Genomic DNA, 18,912 nt, shown 5'->3' with positions numbered 1-18,912 from the left:
CCCCACTCTGGGTCTCTCCTCCCAGGGGAACCCCCCAACTCTCTAAACCCACCTTGCCTCAGTGGCTACTGCCAGTCATCAGCTAGGCCCTGCTCACTGGGGCAGACTGCAGCGTAATGGCCACTCATCATTGGCAAGGAGGTTGGACCAGCTGCCTCTGCCTATCTCTGGGCTGCCCCTCTGCAGCCCCAGTGCCTTTTGGGCCTTAAACAAGGCCTGTAGCCTGGGAGTTTATCAAGCTCCTGCTCTGCTCTGCTCTGCTCTGCTCTCTTGCTCCCAGGCAGCTAGCCCTTCCCACTCCAGGGCTAGAGTGAGACTCCTCCAGTTTCTGGCCCACAGCCCTCTTATCAGGGCCAGCTGGGCCCTAACTGAGCTGGCCACAGCTGTGGTCAGCTACACAGTCAGCCTCCCACAACTGTTCTTAATCCCTTTCCTTGCTGCAGCCCTCTCCAGGGCTGCTTTTAACCCCTTTTCTGCAGGAGTGGGGCAGGTGCCCCACTACAATATGACAATCTGCTTCTTTCTCCACTAGTCTGGACTTGAGGATTCAATTGGAATAGAAATGTAGGCACAGCAGAAGTTACAGCTAATGGTTCAGATTCTCAGCTGATCTATCTGTACAAGTCCATTGAAACCAATAGAGCTATGCTAAATTATACCAAGTGAGTGTCTAGCCCCCTGACTCTTTTTTTTTTTCCTCTCCAGCCAACATGTGAGCTCAGGCCTTTGTGTTTCTTCTGCAATACTTGATGGCATCCCTAACACTTGAAATAGGGTAGAGTGTGTAGGCAATAAGCTCAGTTTTGTGTGGTCTTGGGAGTTTCCTTCCAGGCTGCTAAGTGCTTTCACCAAAGCTGATGCTTTGCAAGTTCATACCCAAAATACTTTAGGCGTTTGTGTTTTTATTTTCTGTTTCAGGGAAAATGCAGCATTCACATTTTGCTAGGTAAGTAAAAGAGGATCTGAATTTCATATTTTGATAAGACCATTTCAAAATGTAAAACCAAGGACCTAATGGTGGCTGATTCTCTGTGGCCTTTTGCCTTGTGTATTCATTTAAGTCTGTACAAGTTGACTGCAATTTGGGGATTAACTGCTCCCATCAGTGATAGAGGTTTACAACCATTGTGGCCAGATATAAAATGACTACACAAGGCAGTGGAGAATCAGACCCATAGTCTTTAAAGACATAGTCCACTAGGGAACACTATGATGGTTTTGAAAGAAGTTTATTATTCCTAGCTTCTGTGACAAAGCTCTGTCCTTGCCTCCAGGGGTCCCACATTTCCTGGCAGATTTCACTAGCCTCAGAGGCTCACTGGGACCCTCCTCTCTCTAAAGAGGAGTCACAGTCTACTGAGACATTTTCATCATAAGCCAGCGAGGGAGGTGAGGAGAAGTTATCCTTCCTTGCACAGTCTCTGTTGTCTCCCAGTCTCAGTGATTAATCAGGGGCAAAGGGGTGGGTGGGTGGGTGGGTGGAGAGAGCCCAGGCCCACTCTCTACTCCGGGCTCCAGCCCAGGGACCCTAATAGTATCAGCTATGGTAGCTGACCTTTTAGTAACATGACATGTACAATTCCCTGGGCTACTTCCCCCACAGCAGCCCTCACTTCCTCAAGCTCCACTTCACCCTTACCTCAGGGCCTCCTTCCTTGTGCCTGATACAGTGTGTACTACTCAGCCTCTCCAACAGCACAACTTCCTCCCACAGCTCCTGACATGCACACCCACCTGACTAACTGGGAGGCTTTTAACTAGTTTCAGCCAGTCCCTGATTGGCTTCAGGTGTCCCAATCAACCTAGCCTTCTCCCTGAGAAGTTCTTAATTGGCCCCAGGTGTCTTAATTGACCTGGAGCAGCAGCCATTTAACTTATCCTGGTACCAGGGATTTGTTTAGTCTGGAGCTAATATATCTATCTCCCACTACTTTTCTATAGCCATCTGGCCTTGCCCCATCACACTTTTTAGTTAGTTCCAGTTTAGGATCCGATTCACCACAGCAGTAACACCACAGTAAAACCAAAGAGATGCACTGACAAATCAAGACCTGACAAATAAACTACCTTCTGCCTTATTAAATTCTCATTGCAGTTCCATTTCCATATGATATTCTTCACTTCCTGTCTTAAAATGACACCAGAAACACTATATTTTAAGGTCCATTCCTGCAAGGTAGCTAATGCTTCCTGTGAGATGCTGAGCAGCTTTGATTCTCATTGACTTCAATGTAATCTCAACGCCTTGTGGGGATCCACTCAGTACCTTACAGAGCTGGGCCTTTTGGCCTACATTCAGCAAAGCATTTAGGCAAGTGCTTAAGATATATTAGTTTGCAATGCTGGGTAAAATTTCTAAAAGTGCCTAGGTGACTTAGGCTTCTAAGTCCCATTTTCAAAAATGTCTTAGGTACTTGGCAGCCAAAGACTCTTGAAACTCCATGGGACTTAGTGCCTAAGTCACTGTTAAAATGGGACTTGGGCCCTAAGTCACTTAAGCAGCTTCGAAAATGTCACCTTCTCTGAAATGCTTTGAGGCTTGTGCAAGGCCTCAATTCTATAAACTCAGTAAACGTGAATCACAATAATAGAAATATTAGTTGTTTCTTTTCTAATGTCTAGTTAGATCAATGGCAACACTCCCATTGACTTAGTGGAAGCAGGATTGTGATTGTACAGTAAATGTCAAGGAAATTCTCATTTATGTTAAGTTTTTGATCTTTTTAATCTATGTTTAAAAACAGAGAAAATGTTAACCTTGAGCTTCATGAGCCAGTGAATAGACGTGCTTCATTCAATAGTTATGTTCATCTACTGTAGCTAGGGAAGCTGTATCTGAATTCATGAAGTTGATAGATTTCCACTCCATACGGCTAAATTCAGTGCCTTGCATAATGACAGGTTTCAGAGTAGCAGCTGTGTTAGTCTGTATTCGCAAAAAGTAAAAGAGGACTTGTGGCACCTTAGAGACTAACAAATTTATTTGAGCATAAGCTTTCGTGAATGCATCCGATGAAGTGAGCTGTAGCTCAGGAAAGCTTATGCTCAAATAAATTTGTTAGTCTCTAAGGTGCCACAAGTACTCCTTTTCTTTTTGCGAATACAGATTAACACGGCTGCTACTCTGAAACCTGTATCTGAATTGTGATTCTCATTCTAAAATCATTCTAATGCTTCAAAAAAGACTTTGAGTTTATAAGGTAGTGGCAAGCAAATGATGAGACACATCTAGTAAGCCTTTGAATGACAATGAACAGTACTATTACTTCAAACTGAATTTGTTTATCTGGAATTATTTGTAACATTTGAAAGCAGCTGCCATTTGTGTATCAAACGTTTTCAAATAGGTGACTGGATGGCTCGAAGAGATGAAAAGCCCTGGGTCTTATCACTTTTACCTGTTCAAATCCAATTTAGGTTTGTAATGACTAGAGATTACCTAGACCTTAAACTCTTAGGAGCAAGAAGTCTTTTTTTGTGTAATTCGCACAGTACAGTCCTAGTCCATGACCGAGGCCTCTAGGCACTAGCACCATATAAATAATCTTGATAAAAAATAAAAGAGAGGGTGAGAAATTGGGATCCCAATTGGGATCCCAATTGGTCAGGGCTAGGGTTCTAGGCCACATCAGAGCTACCATTTGGGGTAATTTGCTCTGCTACTGCCTGTGTTGTGCTTCTTCTGTGAATGGATAGAGGTCATCACTTCACATGGCACTCTCCATTTGACACCTTATGCCAGCATGAAACTTATCAAACTGTTTTTTAAAATATATGAAATATCATGACTTCCTTTTGCAAACTCAATACATGTTAAGAAACAGACGGAATAAAGTTCTCCTGGGAATACCCAGTATCAGCGGGGTTACTCTGTATTTGCACATGTGTAACTGAGAGCCGAATGTGGTCCTTTGTCTTTTGCAGGAGAATCGAAGCCACCGATGTGTAGCTGATGTCAGTTTTTTACTTTGGTTCTGATCAATGAAGAACTAAAAAATGGCTAAGTAAGCCCTTCTATTTATGACTAAGGTTAGCAACAATCCTAGTGAGGCAAAATGCTTTGAGTTCTTATATATTTTGCAGTGTCTACACCAGAAATTCATCAGGTCCTAGAACATATAATTGGATAGTTCATTCTTTGTTGCAGAAGATGATGTCTAACATTTTGTAACACGACTTCTTGATGACTTCTCTTAAAACAGGCCAGTTTTGTTCATTATAATGCCAACATTCATTTTTCTGGGAATTATCAGTGTTTAGTACATGTCTACAGCAGCACACTATTTATGATAGGAAGCTTGTGCTTCTCATCTTTATTTGTAATGCATTTGCAGGCTCCCATAAAAGATTTCATTCACAATATGCTTTCTTCTAATGGGTTATGCATTGGCTAAAAGATTGAATACAGTAATTGGCCTTAGTTTTGGTCCTGGCTTTATCATCATAAAGCTCTACCTAGCATAGGGCATTATAAAAGAGGCTTAGTGAAACTGAGATTTGGGACCAGTGCTTCTAGTCACCCATCCTAAACATATTCTAATCACCTTTGAACATACATATATTTTTCCCATTGCTATCAGACACCAAACAGAGAAGCTGCCCTGTTATTGTTGAATTTGCTGTCATTGACATTGCGCACTTACCTCCATTGACATCAGTTTCTCTTACAGCATTAATCATCAATTTGGAAAAAAAAATCCTGAAATACATTCAAATAAATGAACAAGTAATGGTTAATGCTATGAGGTATGTTGCTTGCACAAAAATCAGAGGTACAGTCATTCAGTGTGATATAAATACATGAAGCAAGGGCAGCCCCGACCCTACCTCTAGAAGCGATATTATTTTGTACAACGGCAAACGCTGCAAAATTACTGTGTTTTTCAATGAGTGTCATAAATGTATCTGTTTCACCTTCACCAATTTTTACATACAAGTGAGATCTCACAATGATTGCTTACCTGAGCCAACAAAAGCAAAAAGATGATTATCAAATTACAACAGCACTGCAGCATCTAGTGCATTATTAATCATTTGTATTACAGTAGCACCTTGAGATTGTTTGGTGTTGTACATATTCATAGTAAGAGATGTTGGTAGGAAAGATCCCATGGGAAGCAAGTCTAAAGGGAAAACCAGTTCAAGAGAATTGGCAGTTTTTCAAAGAGACATTATTAAGAGCACAAGAGCAAACTATTCCCCTGCGTAGGAAAGATAGGAAGTATGGCAAGAGACCACCCTGGCTTAACCAGGAGATCTTCAATGATCTAAAACTCAAAAAACAGTCCTAGAAAAAGCAGAAACTCGGTCAAATTACAAAGGATGAATATAAACAAATAACACAAGTATGTAGAGACAAAATTAGAAAGGCAAAGGCACAAAACGAGATTAAACTCGCTAGAGACATAAAGGGTAACAAGAAAATTCTACAAATACATTAGAAGCAAGAGGAAGACCCAAGACAGGGTAGGCCCTTTACTCAATGAGGGGAGGGTAGAACAATAACAAGAAATGTGTAAATGGCAGAAGTGCTAAATGACTTTTTTGTTTCGGTTTTCACCAAAAAGGTTAGTAATGATTTGGTGTCTAACATAGTGAATGCCAGTGAAAATGAGGGAGGATCAGAGGCTAAAAGAGGGAAAGAACAAGTTAAAAATTACTTAGACCAGTTAGATGTCTTTAAATCACCAGGGCCTGATTAAATGCATCCAAGAATACTCATGGAACTGACTGAGGAGATATCTGAGCTATTAGCAATTATCTTTGAAAAGTCATGGAAGATGGGAGAGATTCCAGTGGACTGAAAACGGGCAAATATAGTGCCAATCTATAAAAAATGGAATTAAGGACAACCCAGGGAATTGCAGACCAGTCAGCTTAACTTCGGTACCCAGAAAAATAATGGAGCAAATAATTAAGCAATCAATTTGCAAGCATCTGAGAAGATAATAAGTAATACACTAACAGCTTTCTTTGACAGGGTAACAAGCCTTGTGGATAGTGAAGAAGGGGTAGATTTGGTATATCTTGACTTTAGTAAGGCTTTTGATTCTGTCTCATGTGACCTTCTCATAAACAAACTAGGGAAATGCAACCTAGATGGAGCTACTATAAGGTGTGTGCAAAACTGGTTAGAAAACCATTCCCAGAGAGTAGTTATCAGTGGAAGACCATATCAAGTGGGCTCCCACAGGGATCAGTTCTGGGCCCAGTTCTGTCCAATATCTTCATCTATGATTTAGCTAATGGCTCAGAGAGTACACTTTTACAGTTTGCAGATGATACCAAATTGGGAGGGGTTGCAAGTGCTTTGGAGGAAAGGATTAAAATTCAAAATGATATGGACAAACTGGAGACATGACTGAAGTAAACAGGATGAAACTGAATAAAGACAAATGCAAAGTACTCAATTTAGGAAGGAATAATCAATTGTGCACACACAAAATAGTAAACAAACTGCCTAGTAAGGAGTACTGTGGAAAGAAATCTGTTGGTCATAGTGGACCACAAGCTAAATATGAGTCAGTGAAACACTGTTGCAAAAAAAGCAAACATCATTCTGGGCTGTATTAGCAGGAATGTTGTAAGCAAGACGCGAGAAGTAATTCTTCTGCTCTACTCCATGCTGATATGGCCTCAACTGGAGTATTGTGTCCAGTTCTGGGTGCCACATACCAGCAAAGATGTGGACAAATTGGAGAATGTCCAGAGAAGAGCAACAAAAATTATTAAAGTTCTAGAAAACATGACCTGTGAGGGAAGGTTGAAAAAATTGGGTTTGTTTAATCTGGAGAAAAGAAGACTGAGATGGGACATAACAGTTCACATCAGAGATTGTTTCCAGAAGGAGGGAGAAAAATTGTTCTCCTTAACCTCTGAGGATAGGACAAGAAGCAATGGACTCAAATTACAGCAAGGGCGGTTTAGGTTGGACATAAGGGAAAACTTCCTAACTATCAGGGTGGTTAAACACTGGAATAAATTGCCTAGGGAGGTTGTGGAATCTCTGTCACTGGAGATTTTTAAGAGCTGGTTAGACAAACACCTATCAAGGATGGTCTAGATAATATTTCGTCCTGCCATGAGTGAGCTGAGATACTTTATCATTCATCTGTCCCCAAAGTTTGAGGACTACGTCACAGCCTGCATTTGTGAAAAGATCTCCATAAGCAGAAGCTCTGAAGGCATCAACCAGTTTCTCTGAGGAAACGGCATGAGACTATCCCAGAATAGGGGCTGCAGTACCCTTAGAGAGGCTGCTCTGTGCACCTCTGAGTCTATTCATTTTTGGTGGCTAGTGTGAAAAGATGAAGGCAGAACCATGATCCTGGCTTTCATTACCCTTCTTTGCCAGTGTAGGGTAGTTGTGCTGCTGGTGGTGCTAGACTCTCCTATTTGTTGAATCCAGATCAAGTCTGGCACAATTCAGGAAGTTGAAGGACTGGAACAGGATCAGAAGAAGAATGAGGGTCTCCTTGTGTGGTCTCCCCACACATGGCTGACAACAATTTGGCCCGAGATGCTCAGGCATATTTTTGCAGAGGCAATGGCAATGTAGCACCTTGTTTCACGTGCCTTGCTTTTTAATTATAGATCTCTCACAGGTAAAGAAGTATTTTGTGCAACAATTCAAAGATTACTATGAAGCTGATACGGGTATTTGGCTTTCTAGATTTTGTTCAGCGCCTGCTTTTTCTCCTGTCTGATGTGAAGGAAATTGTTAGAGGTTCTCTGGAAAGGAAATTTATACATAAGGGAGTTGATGAGGGAAACCATTTTCTATGAGCTTGAAGATGATCATTTCATTTTCTTTAAGGAATATGTTGGTTCCTGTGGTGTGTTATTTACTGGGGAGAGGTAAAAATACCCAGGTGTGCATGTAGCCAAATAGGTCTATGTTAGTTAGGCTACTCACGATTGTTGTTGCAGCCTTATTTAATTGCAGCCAATAAGATTGCAGTATGTAAATCCGGAAATTATTTGCTTTATTTCCAGTAGGACTTCACTATGCAAATAAATGTAGGAAGAGAACAAAGAGGGAAAGAAAAAAAGTGTTGGGTGTGGGGAAAGAGAAACGGGTAGAAGGAGAAGAGTAGATATACTGTGCATTAAATACTGTATGGGGAGGAATAGGGAAGATGAGGAAGAAAGGAGAAGGGAAAGCCACCAATATCATCACAGTTCTATGAATTTTTCCTTGGCACCAGCTTGTTATATTTTATTCTGTAAGGAGATATTACCAGATTGTATTTTGTTTCTGAATGTTGTTGATGTTCATTCTCAAAGGGAAAAACATATGATCAAACTGTCAGGGTTTAATTATTACTTTGCTAATGTTCCCATAAGAAAAACAAATGTTCACTACATTGCTGGCTGTAACTCGCATTTCTGATTGAATTAAATGTGAGAAATAAAATAATGGTGTTATTTAGATATTCATAAATCTCAGCTAAGCAGAACTAGACACCCTTGAATAATAGGTTTCAGAGTAGCAGCCGTGTTAGTCTGTATTCGCAAAAAGAAAAGGAGTACGTGTGGCACCTTAGAGACTAACAAATTTATTTGAGCATAAGCTTTCGTCCACTCTATATGGCTAAATTATTTCTTCTTGAGCTATGTGATGGTTTTTTGCAGAACCTCAATCCACTTGGATTGACCCTTGGGTCTGAGATTGGATGCAGTCATGAGCCTCAGTCTAAACACATGAAAGTTCAGTGGGCAGAGGATGATTTTCACTAACATAAGAAGCCAGTGAAAGTTGCTTGGAGGTTTGAAATTTGAAGTGAATCACCCTTGGCAGATTCAGTTGGAGTTTCACACTTCACCAACTTGAATCTCCACGGAAATACACCAATAGCCAACCCCCTCTATAATCAGCTTCCCCCTGACACAAATATAAAGGGAAGGGTAACCACCTTTCTATCCCCAGTGCTATAAAATCCCTCTTGGCCAGAGGCAAAATCCTTTCACCTGTAAAGGGTTAAGAAGCTAAGATAACCTTGCTGGCACCTGACCAAAATGACCAATGAGGAGACAAGATATGTTCAAAGCTGGAGCAGGAGAACAAAGGGTCTATACGATGCTTTTTCTGGGAACAGATCAGGAATGCAGCTCAAAATTCCTGTAAAAAGTTAGTAAGTAATCTAGCTAGAAATGCGTTAGATTCTGTTTTGTTTAAATGGCTGATAAAATAGCTCTGCTGAGTGGAATATATATTCCTGTTTTTGTGTCTTTTTGTAACTTAAGGTTTTGCCTAGAGGGATTCTCTATGTTTTGAATATGATTACCCTGTAAGGTATTTACCATCCTGATTTTACAGAGCTGATTCTTTTACCTTTTCTTTAATTAAAATTTTTCTTTTAAGAACCTGATTGTTTGTTTGTTTTTTTATTGTTCTTAAGATCCAAGGGTTTGGGTCTGTGTTCACCTGTACCAATTGGTGAGGATTTTTATCAAGCCTTCCCCAGGAAAGGGGGTAGTGGGCTTGGGGGGGATATTTTGGGGGGAAGATGTCTCCAAGTGGGCTCTTTCCCCATTCTTTGTTTAACACGCTTGGTGGTGGCAGCATAGGGTTCAAGGACAAGGCAAAGTTTGTACCTTGAGGAAGTTTTTAACCTAAGCTGGTAAGAATAAGCTTAGGGGATCTTTCATGCAGGTTCCCACATCTGTACCCTAGAGTTCAGAGTGGGGAAGGAACCTTGACACCCCCCAAAAACAATTCCCAGGATGATCCCTCTCACCTCAGACAAATCTAAGATGAGAAGTAGGGTATATCCTGGGGCTTCGTAATTTGAGGGGTTGGAGAGGAAAGGTGCTCAGATACAACCATGATGAAAGAAGAAATAGTGGATGAATGGATACATGCATAAAGTAATGATTGGTTATGTCTAAGTGTACTTGGTTGAATAGACACGTAAAAAAATATTGACTATGACTCTGTAGTTGAAATTAGGTGGGTTTGAAAACTCGGATCTGAAGACAGACACTCTCTCTTTTTTTCTTTTTCTTCTCCCTTTAATCTTACCATGAATGATAAATCTGTATCTGTAAATTTAGAAATCAGTTCTGTTTTATTTACAGTAGAGAAACTCTATTGATTTTTAGATGCATAGCTCTAGTAACCTTATTCAGGCCTATTATTCTATACAGATATCAACGTAAAGTTGTCAGCAGGAAATATTGGCCCCAGTAGAAAACAGCTCTTGTTATGGTAATAAAATGTGCAAAAATGCAGATGTTACTTATTTGTTTATGTGATTTATTATGCATTTGTCATCAAAACACCTAGGCACTGTACAGTTTTCTTTTTAAAGAAATCAGTAGTTTAAAAACTATAAAAATGGATCCAATGGCCTCCCAGCACTAAAACTATCCTACATCCCCTTTCCCCTGGACCAGTCTTTTTGTCTCCTTTTATGTCCTTGTCTCCCTGACCTTCAACATTCTTCTTACTGCAACTTTTATTTAAATTAGCCTCCTAAGGGATAGTCAATTCTCACTCTCCTCCTTTCTCTCCAGAAAACTCCTGAACCACCTATCTTTTGTGCAGCGTTTAAAATGCAATACCACTCAGACTTTATTTGCTCTTTTGAACATTCCTCTCTAATGCACTACTTGTGTCCAGAGGGTGCAATTCTGCAAAGTGCTGAGTATCCCATATAGTGTGCTAAATGCCGTCCACTCCCAGTGAAATTAATAGGAGTGAAGGGTGGTCAGTAACTTTCAAGAGATGTGCAGCACCTGACTAGACCAGGCCACCACTGGAACCACTAAGCAACACTCACACAGCTGGATACTTTAAGGAGATGCCCAAAGACATATAGGGGCAGATTCTCAGCTGGTGTAAATTGTTCAAGCTCTCCCTAGGGATGACAGCTGACGATCTGCTCCACCATATTTTGCCATTCCTATGAAGATGGAGAATATTACAACAGAGAAGTTGTTTCCTTCTATAGAGGAATAATACAATTTTAATTCATGCCAGTTCAATTACAGATAGATGAGCTATCAGATAATGCCTAATAAGTACAGGTGGGTAGGAATAGCTCTCTTTGAACAGGCCTTATATCCAATGCCTTATGTCTGTCTTGTTTTAAGGATGAAAATTGCACCATCTGCAACTGCAGGTGCATGACAAATGTTTTTTCAAAGTCACCTTAAAATAACATAAAAAGCACAATGGTGAGGGGGAAAAACAGGGTTGTGCTGATTTATGCTGAGGATCTGGCCACAAAAGATCAGAACAACATAAAATTTATGGTGGTGGTGGTGATGATGACTTATTGATGGTTTATCTGTTCCTGATTGGTTTGGACCTGATCGTGTAACTTAGTATGCCCGGGGCATTGATCAAGGTTTTTTAATTAAGTAGACAATCTCTTTTTGCCTCCACAGATGATGGTTGCTTGGGAGAAGCTGTTCTTATTTCCCCTACTTTCAGTGCAGGAAATACTGATGTCTCCAATGGAGGAATAGCTGAGTAAGCATGCTCGAGAAAGTATTTTCAGTGCTGGTCAAAACTGAACATTAATGACCAGATTCTCATTTACACTGAGGCCTCTTTATGCCACTTTGTGACAGAGTGCTAACAGCCTAGACCTGACCCAGCTCTCTGGTCACTAAGGTACTAGCTATTTTGCCCCTTGAGTAGATTTAACTGTGGTGCTGGGAGCTCAATGGCTTAATTAGGCAGGAGGCTGATGAGCTAATGTGAGCAATCAACCTGTCGGGTAGGAACAGTTAAAAGGACAGGAAGGAAGTGCAAGGGAGAGGCTGGTGGGTCTAAGGGATACAGGATCCTTAAATAGTGAGATCTTGTTCTTCCCCGCCCTGAAGAGTGGGCTAAGTGGGAAGTTTACTTCCAATTGTATGTTGCCGCATAAGGCTGTACTGGTGAAGGCACATACTGTACAGAATTATGCTGTCCTCAGCTGATTAGTCTTGAGATTCAGTTTAATGAAGTCAGAAGGTGCTTGATCATGGGACTGTTCAGTGGGTGGGTGATGCCCTTATGTAGTTTATAGAGACAATGAGGAGTTCTAGTGATTTTACAGTAAACTGCCTGATCAATGCTTGTCAGAGCTAGGAGATAAATATCTTTTATAAATAGCAATGAACAAACCACAAGAAGTTTGGATGTTCAGAAAAACTCTGAAATATTTGGACACTTAGTGCCTTATCCAACCAGTGAAGGCAATAGAAAGCCCTTACTCCCACCAATTACTTTCACTGGGTTTTGAATCTAGCCTCTATTCAAAAATCGCTTAAATGTTTTGAAGTCACTTTTGTCCTTCTGCTCTCCCTTATTTGACCTGGACTGAACTCTGAATCATTCAGGGTTTGCCCATCACTAGTTGCATACTTTCATTCTGACCTCACTACTTTTTGATGATACATTGGGAAGTTTCTCTTCTCTGCCTCTAGCCTGCTTTTCTCAAAAACGACTTTCTTCTGGCTCTGACCTCAGGCACCCCCTAGATATGTCTTTAGTGTGTCTACCTTCTGCACTCCCTCATTATGTTCCAACCCCTGCCCTCACAACCAGGGTGTAGATAGCAATCTGAATTGTCTATATATCCTGGCTAATGTCAGTCTGTTCAATTCATAACTTCAATTCATAACATACCCATAATGTTCCAAGGTAAATATGGCTTTGTGTGAGTGATCCCAGGTATGCAGTGAGGACTGTGTGAGATAAAGAGATCAAGCAATGTGTGTTAGTAATGAAGAACAAAGAAGTTGCCAGCTGCAATAGGAAATATTGCCTTAGGAAATTAAAAATTGTATGATGTACTGTACATGGTGCGTGACAACGTACACTCCTGCTTTACAAGCGGACTGTCAGATTATGATTATGGAACTTGTTTCTCATAGTGATTGTGATGGGGATAGTGACCATGGTGTGTGTTTAAAAAAACTGATGGCTGTGTGTTCATTTTTATAGCCTTCTATCACTCTTCTCTAACTATTATACACAAACACACACTCCCAGTTTCTCTTTCTGTTGTCAAGGGGATAAAAGCAAGTTTGTTATAGAAGCTGTTCCTTAAATTTTATGTATCATTCTTCATGAGGGCCCCAATTCAAAGCCCACTGAAGTCAATGCAAAAATGTCCATTGACTCCTATGGATTTTTGGATTAGGTCCTATAAAAGGTGTTCTTTTCTCTCTTCTCCAACAGGGCAGGTGTTACATAACTTCTGCAGATAAACTGATTAAAACATATTAGGCCAAATTCTCCACTGGAGTAACTTTGTTGGTGTTAGATATGACATAAATAGAGTTATGCCAGGAAGAGAGAATTCGGTCCATCATTCTTTGAACATAGCACAGTTCCACAGTTCTGAAGTAATATAATATAGCTTTGTGAAGTGTTAAAATATTTCAATACTTTTAGTGTGTTATCAGCAATTTATATACAGCATAGTGCCTTGTATGTGGTCAATATTTGCACTGGCAGACTGTCATTTTTAATAATTCTGTTGAGTAACCGTTTCATCCTATGTAAGATTTGTAGCTACAGATAGCGCATTATTTTTTGCCTGCTAGAAGATTTCTTGTCACAGCACACTTGCGAGTAAACCATCAGTGCACTATACATCATCCCTTAAATTTATGAAGATAAATGCAATACCTCAAGCTAAGCTAATATATATCCTCTGTGAAGTACATACACATGGGATAAGTATCATGAATTAATCTTTGCTGGGTTGGGATAACTCAATCACTCAGTGAATTTTCTTGTGCAATAAACGTATAAGCGTATAATGAATCCACTCTTATCAAGTGAAGATAATTTCAGTTTCCTCAGATAGTGTTATGATATATAACATTTGTGCAACTTCTTCCTGCACAATTGCAGTCAATGACAGTTTTGCCATTGAATTTTATGAGATCAGGAATGGGTTTTTTCTTTTATGTTATATCTTTTTTCCTCTGGGTGCATCTTTTTAAGTGCACCATTGCTGTATTTTCCAAGTTTCCATCTTGTGTGTGTGTGAGAGAGACTGCCTCTTCTGGTCCCATCCCTATATCTCATTATAGCTATCTCTCAGTGCTTTGAAGATATGTAGCACTATCTAAGATCTGAATATTATAATTGTCCCCACTTTGGGGTGAGGATAATTGAGGGGACAGAAGAGAGAGAAAACCAAGCTCACAACACAGAGTATGTGTGCACATGTGTAACCCTGCTCAGGATTACAGTGACAACTCTCTCACGAACTATGTCTGTACACAGAAAATCCATCAGGGATGTGAACCTCACTTACAGATCACACCAGCCGCTGTGCACATCTGGCTTGATTCTCTTGTTCATGCTCCACTGGGTCCCAGCAGCATGATGTGCATTTTAAAGATGCCTGATGTTTTGGGGTGGGGGGCTTGTTTGTTTGTTTTTAGTTTATACACAATTTCTATGGTCTGCCCACATTTTGAATACTGCGTGCAGATGTGGTTGCCCCATCTCAGATAAGATATATTGGAATTGGAAAAGGTACAGAAAAGGGCAACAAAAATTATTAGGGGTATGGAACAGCTGCCATCTGAGGAGAGATTAATAAGACTGGGACTTTTCAACTTGGAAAACAGACTGGGGGGATATGATTTTATAAACTTCTATCATGACTGGTGTGGGGAAAGTAAATAAGGACATGTTAATTACTCCTTCTCATAACACAAGAACTAGGGGTCACCAAATGAAATTAATAGGCAGCAAGTTTAAAACAAACAAAAGGAAGTATTTCTTCACACAACACATAGTCAACCTGTGGAACTCTTTGCTAGAGGATGTTGTGAAGGCCAAGACTATAACAGGGTTCAAAAAAGAATAAATTAATGAAGGATATGTCCATCAGTGGCTATTAGCCAGGATGGGCAGAGATGGTTTCCCTAGCCTCTGTTTCACAGAAGCTGGGAATGGGTGAGAAGGGATGGATCACTTCATGATTACCTGTTCTGTTCATTCCTTCCGAAGCACCTAGCAGTGACCACAGTCAGAAGACAGGATACTGGGCTAGATGGACCTTTGGTCTGACTAGTATGGCCATTCTTATGTTCACTTTAACATCTTCTAGGCTCTGTTGCACACAGTGTCCTCAAGAGCAGTTGTTAGAGGTATATTGTATTGCTTATACTTAGAGGTTACTCGGGACTCTTGGAACAAAACTTTCCACTGAGAGCACTGTGCCTTCCTCCCATGCCTATGTAGTGAGCTTTCCTGTAATCCTGAATGACAGGTAAGAATTGTTTTGTTTAATTACCATTTCACTGAGTGTTATTTTCCATCGGTGAATGACTTAGAAGATGCTCCTACAGTATCAGCTGAACACTTTAGTTATCCCCAACCTGACTGACAGGCCTTTGCTATCATGCTTTGGTTTTATGTAAGTAACATTGATAAATAATGATTAAGTTAGTATCTTTGCCATCTTGCCATATTGGGTAAAGCATTACAGAATAAAGTATAGTTAGTGCTATATTGTTGTTCATAGGGAGTGTATATGGCCTATATCAGTGATATTAGACATAGTGTCATCCTTATGGGATATTAGACTTGGTACATCCTTATGGGATACCTTTTACAGTACTGATCTACAGAAAGAAAGTGTCTAAAATCATATTGGTTTTGGGAACATCAACTCTAAATGCTGGTATCATGTTCACTCACCTAAGTCCTGTGTCCATGGCGGCTGATCAGCATGACCCTGATCCCCATCGATCCATATATATCTGAATGCCTCCTTGCTATTGCTTCTGGAGTGACCGGTTTGGTAGCAAGTGTTGCGGTGCCATGAATTGAAACAAGAGTTTGAATGAAGTACAATTAAAGATAAAGAGGTTGGTCCTTTACCTCTATGGAGGAAATATTTTGTAAGTGTGACTGGCCTAGGATGTTGCATTTTAAATTCAAATGGACCTTAAAAAGGCAGAAAAGTCAGCAACCAATAGCAAACGTACAAAAAGACACAATTTTATTAAAAAAAATAAAAATTCTCCAAACAGAGAGAGGGCCAGCATCCTCCTTATCATAAATAACATTACGATAATATTGTCCTCTTGTACCACAATGCTAATTAGTAAGTCTCTGTGGCTTAGCAGTTTCGTTTTATGGACCAGTTAATACTCAGACTCAGTATTATGTGATAACAGAACTGGTATCATGGTACAATTATAAACTTAGATGCAGCCATTCATAAAATAAACAGAATGTGATTATTATTAAAAAGTTAAGGTGAGCGAACAGTGACAGTACTATAATTATTTTCTTTTTTAAATATAAGAGAAAAAACTGTGGCATCTCAAATATCACTCTATGGTAACAGTTAGCAAATATTGACTTTTATAGGGTGACTACTGTAGGTTACACAGGCTACATGGAGAGCCAAAGCATTTAGTTATGAGTATATTGGTTTGAATAACATAACAACTCACATGAACTTTTTTGCACAAAGCTCAGCCAAGTCTGTGAAAGTTTGGTTTCATCCTGGTCTGGATTGTGCTCAGACACCTCAGACATAAGAACCTAAATAGAATTAGATTAGAATGTGGAGAAGTACCACCAAAATACCTCAGAAAAGACTATTCTCCTATTTCTGGCTTGGCTGAAAGCACTGATGCTGGAAATCTTGAGGTCACTGAGATTTCCAGACCAAAGATATATGCATACCCTTGGATAAGATTAAATGGATAAACTGATTTGCTGGTACTCTGACCAGTCTTTATTCATAATAGCTTTTTTTGTTGCGGAAGAAAACTGAAACCTGGCAGATGCCATCGTTCCACTGGGGCTGAACAAATCTGCACTATGGAAAAAAAAAAAAGAATGAGCTGAAAAAAATCAGGGCTATTCATATGTCAGATTTCAAAGCAATTGTGGGCCCATTCATGGTTTCATATGGTATCCATATGAAATGTGGTAGTAGTAAAGACAATTTTGCCTGGCCTTTGGCTTTGAAGCTTGAAATTAAGTGGCATGATGTGGTGCAGGTCAAAACCAAACACAAGGTTTGCACAAACCCCTGCCAGCTGAAACTATTGAGTTTAGCACACATCTAAGATGCGTGTTGCAGCAGGGTGGGAGTCAAGGGTTGGGCTGAGGTTTGGACATTATGAGATATAAAGAGAAAATAGTTTTAAACCAATAATGACATAAATGTTCTGTTCTCCTGGCTGTTGGGGAGCTTCAGGGCATATGGTTGCAGGTGAAGGAATTTTGTGTAAACGGCTTGCAGGTCACCTTTAAGAAGAAATTGCTGATCTCCTGATTGGTTCTGGTGGTGTACTGCAGGTGCAATTTTTGGATACCTGCTTTGCTTAGTACTTTGCTTACTTAGTACTTTAGAACCTAAAACTGCAGAGAAAGGCATGAGAAATAAACCAGTGGAACATCTGGCACGCATTCAATAGACCATTTTTCCTGATTCACTAGATTTTTGAATTGGGAGTCATTAAGCAAACTAGTACTACCTGATGCAAATTGTGTATGCCTTTGAATCTACAATCCTAGTTTCTTTCATTAAACAGCAAATGGAAGTGGCTGTAGCTGGTGAAAAGAAATGCTTTCTTCCTGTTGGAGCTTCCTTGTGATGGCCCCTATATTTTTCCTCACTTCATGCTTCAGTTCTGTCATTGCCAATTCACATTTCTTCTGTCTAGTTAACACCCAGCACTTAGGAATTGTAACTGTTAACATTGAATGAACACTCCTTTGTGTGCATGCATTATGGTACAGGCTTTTAGTACATGTTCACAAATTGCTTCTCAGATAATACAATGTAGTAGAGTGTGTTCTACAATTTTAGATACTTATGAATATCCCTAAAATAACTTGGATCTTGTAATTATAGACTGAGGGCCAGATACTCAGCGTATATAAATCAGCGTAGCTCCAGAGGAGTGAGGCTGATTTACACTAGCCCTGAATTGTAACTATAATGTTTTCTGACTTGATTTTACATTATGAAAAATGCTTTAACGTTTTAAAAATATTAATTTTCTAGGACTTTCTTTGTAAGTTGGGGGGAGGGTGAAGAAGGGTCCTGCATTTTCTACCTAACAATCCCCACTCTGTTAGTGTTGCAAGTTAAGGGACGGATTGATCAGAATGCTCAGGGTTCTTTGCACTGCTCTGGCAATATAAAGCAGCCACTGAGTGTACACTGCAGCATGTTGGCCTGGCAGCAGTCGAGCAAGACAAGGCTGGCTTCGAGACAGAGTTTAATCATATAAAAATGCCTCTGTTTGCCTCTCACACCCAGAGGCAGATTAGGGTTTTGTGGGGTCCTGGGCCAGAGCAAGTGGGGGGCCCCTCCTCGCCCCTTCTGCTTGCAGTCTCTCTCTTCTCCTTCCCCCCCCCCCCCCCGTGGTGCACCCGCAGGGGAAATGAAAGTGGGGCACAAGGGCTTGCCCTGCTCTGCCCGCCTGGCGCTTCTGCCGGGGAGCAGGGTCAGGGCACAGGGGCTTGCTCCGCTCTGCCCATCACTCCTTGCAAGCCCCCATGCTCTGGTCCCGCTCCTTGGCAGGAGCACCAGGTGGGCAGAACAGGTCAAGATGCTGGGGTACCCATTTTTCCAGGGTCCCCCAATTGGCCGGGGCCCTCGGCACGGGCCCTGCTGGCCCAGTGGCTAATGCGCCACTGCCCATACCACATCCTTGTATGTAAAACAAAAGGGAACTTCAGTAAGGTACTGAAAGAACCCCAAATGCATCACTATTTTAAGATGCATTTTGGACTGTTCCTGCTGAATGAAATGCTAACAGTCAAGTCTACTGTCCTGATACTCAGCTACCTTTGTGCTATTTGTCCCGCTCTGCTGTGACAGGCTCTGCAACCAACATAACTACCATTGGATGATGCTTAAGAAGCATAATGCTAGCGTAATTGCTCCTGCCCCGCAATCTCTCCCAGCAGCC

General features: G+C 40.7%; 1 protein-coding gene across 1 annotated transcript in view; it reads left to right on the top strand.

The window, feature by feature from the left end:
- Positions 1 to 18,912, top strand: part of ST8SIA1 (ST8 alpha-N-acetyl-neuraminide alpha-2,8-sialyltransferase 1) — a 172,654-nt gene that overhangs the window by 140,654 nt on the left and 13,088 nt on the right.

This window comes from Dermochelys coriacea, chromosome 1 (assembly GCF_009764565.3).
Source record: "Dermochelys coriacea isolate rDerCor1 chromosome 1, rDerCor1.pri.v4, whole genome shotgun sequence".
In the NCBI taxonomy this organism is placed as follows: domain Eukaryota; kingdom Metazoa; phylum Chordata; order Testudines; family Dermochelyidae; genus Dermochelys; species Dermochelys coriacea.
This window is presented reverse-complemented; position numbering and strand designations above follow the sequence as displayed.